Genomic DNA, 8,444 nt, shown 5'->3' on the forward strand with positions numbered 1-8,444 from the left:
GAATCACAGAGAAAGCTTGACTCTAAGTAGTCCTGAATCAACTGGGATTATAGGAAGGACAGGCTCCAATCAGATATATTGAATAGGGCAACAAGCACTTGAGATAATCAGATGGCAGGAGGCAAGCATAAGAACAGAAGCAACAGAAACCAAGATTACTTGGCATCATCAGAACCAAACTCTCCCACTGTAGCAAGTCCTGGATACACCATCACAACAGAAAAGCAAGACATGGATCTAAAGTCACCTCTCATGATGATGATGGAGGACTTTAAGAAGGAAATACAAGAAAACACAGGTAAACAGCTAAAGCCTTTAAAGAGGAAACACAAAAATCCCTTAGAGAGTTACAGGAAAATAATACCAAACAAGTGATGGAATTGAACAATACCATCCAGGATCTAAAAATGGAAGTAGAAACAATAAAGAAAACCCAAAGGGAAACAACTCAGGAGATAGAAACCCTAGGAAAGAAATCTGGAACCATAGATCAGCAACAGAATACAAGAGATGGAAGAGATGTGAGCATCAGCAACAGAATACAAGAGATGGAAGAGAGAATCTCAGGTGCAGAAGATTCCATAGGGAACATGGACACAACGATTAAAGAAAATGCAAAATGCAAAAAGAACTTAACTCAAAACATCCAGGAAATCCAGGAAATAATGAGAAGTCCAAACCTATGGATAATGGGAGTAGATGAGAATGAAGATTGTCAACTTAAAGAGCCAGCAAATATCTTCAACAAAATTATAGAAGAAAACTTCCCAAACCTAAAGAAAGAGATGCCCATGAACATACAAGAAGCCCACAGAACTCCAAATAGACTGGACAAGAAAAGAAATTCCTCCCAATACATAATAATCAGAACAACAAATGCACTAAATAAAAACAGAATATTAAAAGCAGTAAGGGAAAAAGGTCAAGTAACATATAAAGACAGGCCTATTAGGGTTACACCAGACTTCTCACCAGAGACTATGAGAGCCAGAAGACCTTGGACAGATGTTATACAGACACTAAGAGAACACAAATGCCAGCCCAGGCTACTATACCCAGCCAAACTTACAGTTACCATAGATGGAGAAACCAAAGTATTCCATGACAAAACCAAATTCACACAATATCTTTCCACGAATCCAGCCCTTCAAAGGATAATAACAGGAAAACACCAATATAAGGACAGAAAATATGCCCTAGAAAAAGCAAGAAAGTGATCCTTCAACAAACCTAAAAGAAGACAGCTGCAAGAACTGAATCCCACCTCTAACAACAAAATTAACGGGAAGCAACAATTACTTTTCCTTAATATCTCTTAATATCACTGGACTTAATTCCCCCAAAATAAGACATAGACTAACAGACTGGCTACACAAACAGGAACCAACATTTTGCTGCATCTCAGGAAACCCATCTCAGGGAAAAAGACAGACACTACCTCAGAGTGAAAGGCTGGAAAACAATTTTCCAAGCAAATGGTCTGAAGAAACAAGCTGGAGTAGCCATTCTTCTTATTATTTTTTATAAGGTATTTTCTTTATATACATTTCAAATGCTATCACGAAAATTCCCTATACCCTCCCTACACCCTGTTCCCCTACCTACCCACTCTCGCTTCTTGGCCCTGGCATTCTACTCTACTGGGGCATATAAAGTTTGCAAGAGCAAGGGGCCTCTCTTCCCAGTGATGGCCAACTAGGCCATCTTCTGCTACATATGCAGCCAGAGACATGAACTCCGGGGGTACTGGTTAGTTCATATTGTTGTTCCACCTATAGGGTTACAGACCCCTTCAGCTTCTTAGGTGATTTCTCTAGCTCCTCCATTGGGGCCCTGTGATCCATTTTATAGATGACTGTGAGCATCCACTTCTGTATTTGCCAGGCACTGGCATAGCCTCATACGAGCTATATCAGGGTCCTTTCAGCAAAATCTTGCTGGCATATGCAATAGTGTCTGGGTTTGATGGCTGATTATGGGATGGATCCCTGGGTGGGGTAGCCTCTGGATAGTCCAGCCTTTCATCTTAGCTCCAAACTTTGTCTCTGTAACTCCTTTCATGGGTATTTTGTTCCCGATTCTAAGGAGGAATGAAGTATCCACCCATTGGTCTTCCCTCTTCTTGATTTTCTTGTGTTTTGCAAATTGTATCTTGGGTGTTCTATGTTTCTGGGCTAATATCCACTTATCAGTGAGTGCATATTTAATGACTTCTTTTGTGATTGGGTTACCACACTAAGGATGATATCCTCCAGATACACCCATTTGTCAAAGAATTTCATAAATTCATTCTTTTTAATAGCTGAGTAGTACTCCATTGTGTAAATGTACTACATTTTCTGTATCCATTCCTCTGTTGAGGGACATCTGCATTTTTCCAGCTTCTGGCTATTATAAATAAGGCTGTTATGAACATAGTGGAGCATGTGTTCTTATTACCAGTTTGAACATCTTCTGAGTATATGCCCAGGAGAGGTATTGCTTGATCTTCCGGTAGTATTATGTCCAATTTTCTGAGGAACTGCCAGACTGACTTCCAGAGTGGTTGTACAAGTTTGCAATCCCACCAACAATGGAGGAGTCTTCCTCTTTCTCCACATCCACGCCAGAATCTGCTGTCACCTGAATTTTTGATCTTAGCCATTCTGACTGGTGTGAGGTAGAATCTCAACGTTGTTTTGATTTGCGTTTACCTGATGATTAAGGATGTTGAACATTTTTTCAGGTGCTTCTCAGCCATTCAGTATTCCGCAGTTGAGAATTCTTTGTTTAGCTCTGAACCCCATTAAAAATGGGGTTATTTGAATTTCTGGAGTCCAGCTTCTTGACCTCTTTGTATATATTGGATATTAGTTCCCTATCAGATTTAAGATTAGTAAAAATCCTTTCCCAATATATGGTGGCCTTTTTGTCTTATTGACATTGTCTTTTGCCTTACAGAAGCTTTGCAATTTTATGAGGTCCCATTTGTCAATTCTTGATCTTACAGCACAAGCCACTGCTGTTCTATTCAAGAATTTTCCCCCTCTGCCCATATCTTAGAGGCTTTCCTCCACTTTCTGTTCTATATGCTTCAGTGTCTCTGGTCTTTGATTTCACTTAGACTTGAGCTTTGTACAAGGACATAAGAATGGATCAATTCGAATTCTTCTACATGATAACTGACAGTTGTGCTAGCACCATTTGTTCAAAATGCTGTCTTTGTTCCACTGGATGGTTTTAGCTCCCTTGTCAAAGATAAGGGCACCATAGGTGTGTGGATTCATTTACTGGTCTTCAATTCTATTCCATTGGTCTACTTCTCTGTTGCTATACCAGTACCATGCAGTTTTTATCACAATTGCTCTGTAGTAACTCTTACTATCAGGCATGGTGATTCCACCAGAGGTACTTTTATTGTTGATAATAGTTTTTGCTATCCTAGGTTTTTTATTTTTTCCAGATGAGTTTGCAAATTGCCCTTTCTATCTCAGTGAAGAAATGAGTTGGGATTTTGGTAGGGATTGCATTGAATCTGTAGATTGCTTTTGGCAGGATAGCCATTTTTGCTATATTAATCCTGCCAATCCATGAGCATTGGAGATCTTTCCATCTTCTGAGATCTTCTTCAACTTCTTTCTTCAGAGACTTGAAGTTCTTATCATACAGATCTTTCACTTCCTTAGTTAGAGTCACACCAAGGTATTTTATATTATTTGTGACTATTGGAAGGGTGTTGTTTCCCTAATTTCTTTCTCAGTCCATTTATCCTTTGTGTAGAGAAAGGCCATAGATTTATTTGAGTTAATTTAATATCCAGCTACTGCACTGAAGCTGTTTATCATGTTTAGGAGTTCTCTGGTGGAATTTTTGGGATCATTTACATATACTATCATATCATCTGCAAAAAGTGATATTTTGACTTCTTCCTTTCCAATTTGTATCCCCTTGATCTCCTTTTGTTGTCTAATTGCTCTGGCTAGGACTTCAAGTACAATGTTGAATAGGTAGGGAGAGAGTGGACAGCCTTGTCTAGTCCCTGATTTTAGTGGGATTGCTTCCAGTTTCTCTCCATTTAGTTTGATGTTGGCTACTGGTTTGCTGTAGACTGCTTTCATTATGTTTAGGTATGGGCCTTGAATTCCTGATTTTTTCAAAACTTTTATCAGGAAGGGGTGTTGGATTTTGTCAAATCCTTTCTCAGCATCTAACAAGATGATCATGTGGTTTTTGTCTTTGAGTTTGTTTATATAGTGGATTATGTTGATCGATTTCCATATATTAAACAATCCCTGCATCCCTGGGATGAAGCCTACTTGGTCATGATGGATGATCTTTTTGATGTGTTCTTGGATTCGGTTTGTGAGGATTTTATTGAGTATTTTTTCATAGATATTCATAAGGGATATTGCTCTGAATTTCTCTTTCTTTGTTGGATCATTGTGTGTTTTAGGTATCAGGGTAATTGTGGCTTCATAGAATGAACTGAGTAGAGTACCTGCTGTTTCTATTTTGTGGAATAGTTTGAGAAGAGTTGGAATTGGGTCTTCTTTGAAGGTCTGATAGAACTCTGCACTAAACCCATCTGGTCCTGGGCTTCTTTTGGTTGGGAGACTATTGATGACTGCTTCTATTTCTTTATGGGAAATGGGACTGTTTAGATTGTTAATCTGATCCTGATTTAGCTTTGGTACCTGGTATCTGTCTAGGAAGTTGTCCATTTTATCCAGGTTTTCTAGTTTTGTTGAGTATAGCCTTTTGTAGTAGGATCTGATGATGTTTTGGATTTCCTTAGGTTCTGTTGTGATGTCTCCTTTTTCATTTTTGATTTTGTCAATTAGGATACTGTCCGTGTGCCCTCTAGTTAGTCTGACTAAGGGTTTATCTATCTTGTTGATTTTCTCAAAGAACCAGCTCCTGGTTTGGTTGATTCTTTAAACAGTTCTTTTTGTTTCCACGTGGTTGATTTCAGCTCTGAGTTTGATTATTTCCTGCTGTCTACTCCTCTTGGGTGAATTTGCCTCCTTTAGTTCTAGAGCTTCTATGTGTGCTGTCAGGCTGCTAGTGTATGCTCTCTCTAGTTTCTTTTTGGAGGCACTCACGGCTGAGTTTTCCTCTTAGGACTGCCTTCATTGTGTCCCATAAGTTTGGGTATGTTATGGCTTCATTTTCATTAAACTCAAAAATGTCTGTAATTTCTTTCTTTATTTCATCCTTGACCAAGGAATTATTCAATAGAGTGCTGTTCAGTTTCCAAGTGAATGTTGGCTTTGTATTATTTACGTTGTTATTGAAGATCAGCCTCAGTCTGTGGTGATCAGATAGGATGCATGGAATAATTTCAATATTTTTATATCTGTTGAGGCAATTATATGGTCAATTTTGGAGGAAGTACCATGTGGCACTGAGAAGAAGGTATATCTTTTTGTTTTAGGATATAATCTTCTGTAGATATCAATTAAATCCATTTGTTTCATAACTTGTGTTAGTGTCCATGTGTCTCTGTTTAGTTTCTGTTTCCAGGATCTGTCCATTGGTGAGAGTGGGGTGTTGAAGTCTCCCACTATTATTGTGTGAGGTGCAATGTGTGGTTTGAGCTTTACTAAAGTTTCTTTAGTGAATGTGGCTGCCCTTGTATTTGGAGCATAGATATTCAGAATTGAGAGTTCATCTTGGTAGATATTACCTTTGATGAGTATGAAGTGCCCCTCCTTGTCTTTTTTGATAACTTTGGGTTGAAAGTCGATTTTATTTATTTTATTTCCTAGAAATGACAGAAAAGATGCTTTACCCATTATATCTCAACAATATGGCTGCCTAAAGAGGACCCAAACAGAGTATACCACCAGTAGATATGCTAACACAGAAGGGGAAATATTTCCCAGATCTTCACACTTAGACAAGGATCTACAGGCAACTAAGGAAATCCTGAAAGTGAGAAAAATAGTTCTTCTTCCCCTGGAATGAGCCCCCTAGTTGGTTATCCAACATCAAGCGATAATCTCTGAAATTTGAAATTATATATGCACAAGTGTGTTTTGTGTGTGTGTGTGTGTGTGTGTGTGTGTGTGTGTGTGTGTGTGTGAAAACAATAATAAAGAAAAAGGAGTATGAATTCTAGAGGGAGCAAGAAGGGATACACAGGAGGGATTAGAGTAGTGTGTCTAGAACTTTTTAAATGTTGTGATCCTTTAGCATAGTTCTTTATGTTGTGGTGACTCCCAACCACAAAATCATTTTCTTTGTTACTTAATAATTATCAATTTGCTACTGTTATACATCATAATGCAAATATCTGACATGCAGGATATCTGATATACAGTCCCTAAAAGTATCATGACACATAGGTTGAGAGCCACTGGATTTGAGGGAGGAAAGGAAAGGGGACAATAATATAATTATATTTTTAATTTTTGAAAAGGATTTGTTTTGCTTTTTTATTTTGTTTTATGTGTACACGTGCTTTGTCTGGATGTATGTCTGTGTTTCAAGTTGGTGCAGTGCCAGTGTGGCCAGAAGAGAGTATCAGATCCCTTAAAACTGTATGTAGTAAAGGATGGCTGTGAATCACTTGTGGGGTCTGGGAATTGAACCAGGGTTCTTGGGAAGAGCAGCCAGTGCTTTCAATGACTCCTAACTCTCTCCGGTTGGAAATAGATTGTTTTAAGATGAGGAACAGGTTTTGCCCCAAAGAAGGGTTTTTCCTCATATTTCTCATCATGGTGTCTTTGGGAATGATTCAAGTTGCCCACGTTCTCAGACCACTGCATTCCTTTATGTACTCCATATTCCTTGACCACCTTAAGGAGACCTACAAAAGTTCAGATAAATATAGCTGAAAGTATGTAGCATTCTGGACACAGAGAACCTGAGTCAGGGATAGTTTGCCACATCACATTCATCTTTTCTCTCCTCTAAGAACTGAAGATGTTTCTTTTGTCCTTTTTCTCAACCATTATCATGTGATCTGCCAATGACCAGTGGCTTGGATCATAAAAAATTCAGATTGTGCCAAGGTATGATATCTACCCCAGGTCCAAAAACATACCCTTACCAGGGGGCAGGGTTGCAAGAAGCGAGAAGCCAAAAATTGATGGTGAAGTGAGATTTATGAAGAATCTTCAAGGTCCTCCTGAGATGGTGCCATCAGATCAGAGTTTTCTAGGGAACCAGGGAGTACATTTTTCCTGGTAGTCTGAAGTGATAGATTTGACCTGCACACTCTATAGACAACTCCTCTTCTATGGAACTTTATGGAGAGCCCTAAAATCACTGTACTGGCTAATTTTGTGTCAACTTGACACAGCTGGTGTTATCACAGAGAAAGGAGCTTCAGTTGAGGAAATGCCTCCATGAGCTCCAACTGTAAGGCATTTATTTTTTCAATTAGTGATCAAGTGGGGAGAGCCCCTTGTGGGTGGTGCCATCTCTGGGCTGGTAGTCTTGGGTTCTATAAGAGAGCAGGCTGAGCAAGCCAGGGGAGGCAAGCCAATAAAGAACATCCCTCCGTGGCCTCTGCATCAGCTCCTGCTCCCTGACCTGCTTGAGTTCCAGTCCTGACTTCCTTTGGTGATGAACAGCAGCATGGAAGTGTAAGCCGAATAAACCCTTTCCTCCCCAACTTGCTTCTTGGTCATGATGTTTGTGCAGGAATAGAAACCCTGACTAAGACAATCACTAAAAGAGTGACTCATCATAATAAAGGTATTCAACAATCAACATCTGTTGGTGCATTCTGAGTTGTTTTCTGACATCAAACCTCTGTATTTAAATTCAGGAGGAAATATGAGGAAATAGTTGTGGTATTTTTTTTTTTTGTTTCTCTTCCTCTTAATTTCAGAAGAGTCCTAAATTGTATAAATCACCAAGATAACTTAAATCTTATGAACTTATGTGTATTAGTAGAAGAAAATATATAGTGGCCAAGAGCTGATTTTTTTTTGGTGACATTATCTGTATTTTCATTGAAGAAGCAAGGAAGCTATTAAACACAATGAGGCTCAGAGAAACTGTGAAATAACTGACTCTAGTAACTTTACGTCTCTGCTATTCCAGAGGTTATTTGGAAATTTCCAAACTTTCTTAGTTGTGTTATTTGGAAACAATTTCTATACTATTTCTTCCCAGCTACACTTGAAGTAAAACTTTTGATATTTTCACATATGAGGGAAATATACTTTCCCTAAACTAACTTTTCAGGTCTTGAAACCTACGCACACTATTTTTCAAATAGCGAGTTGGTCATATTTCAAACTTTGAACTCATATAAATTTATACCTAGTTTATCTTAATAATATCTGGGTTCTTAAAAAGAACCAGATAACAAAATTATCTTTGATTATGAAAGTTGAAATTAGGTCTTGGATGGAGATCCATTCTATAATCAGCTACCAAACCCAGACACTATTGCATATGCCAGCAAGATTTTGCTGAAAGGACCCTGATATAGCTGTCTTATGTGAGGC

Source organism: Mus musculus, chromosome X (genome assembly GCF_000001635.26).
Source record: "Mus musculus strain C57BL/6J chromosome X, GRCm38.p6 C57BL/6J".
Classification (NCBI taxonomy): Eukaryota; Metazoa; Chordata; class Mammalia; order Rodentia; family Muridae; genus Mus; species Mus musculus.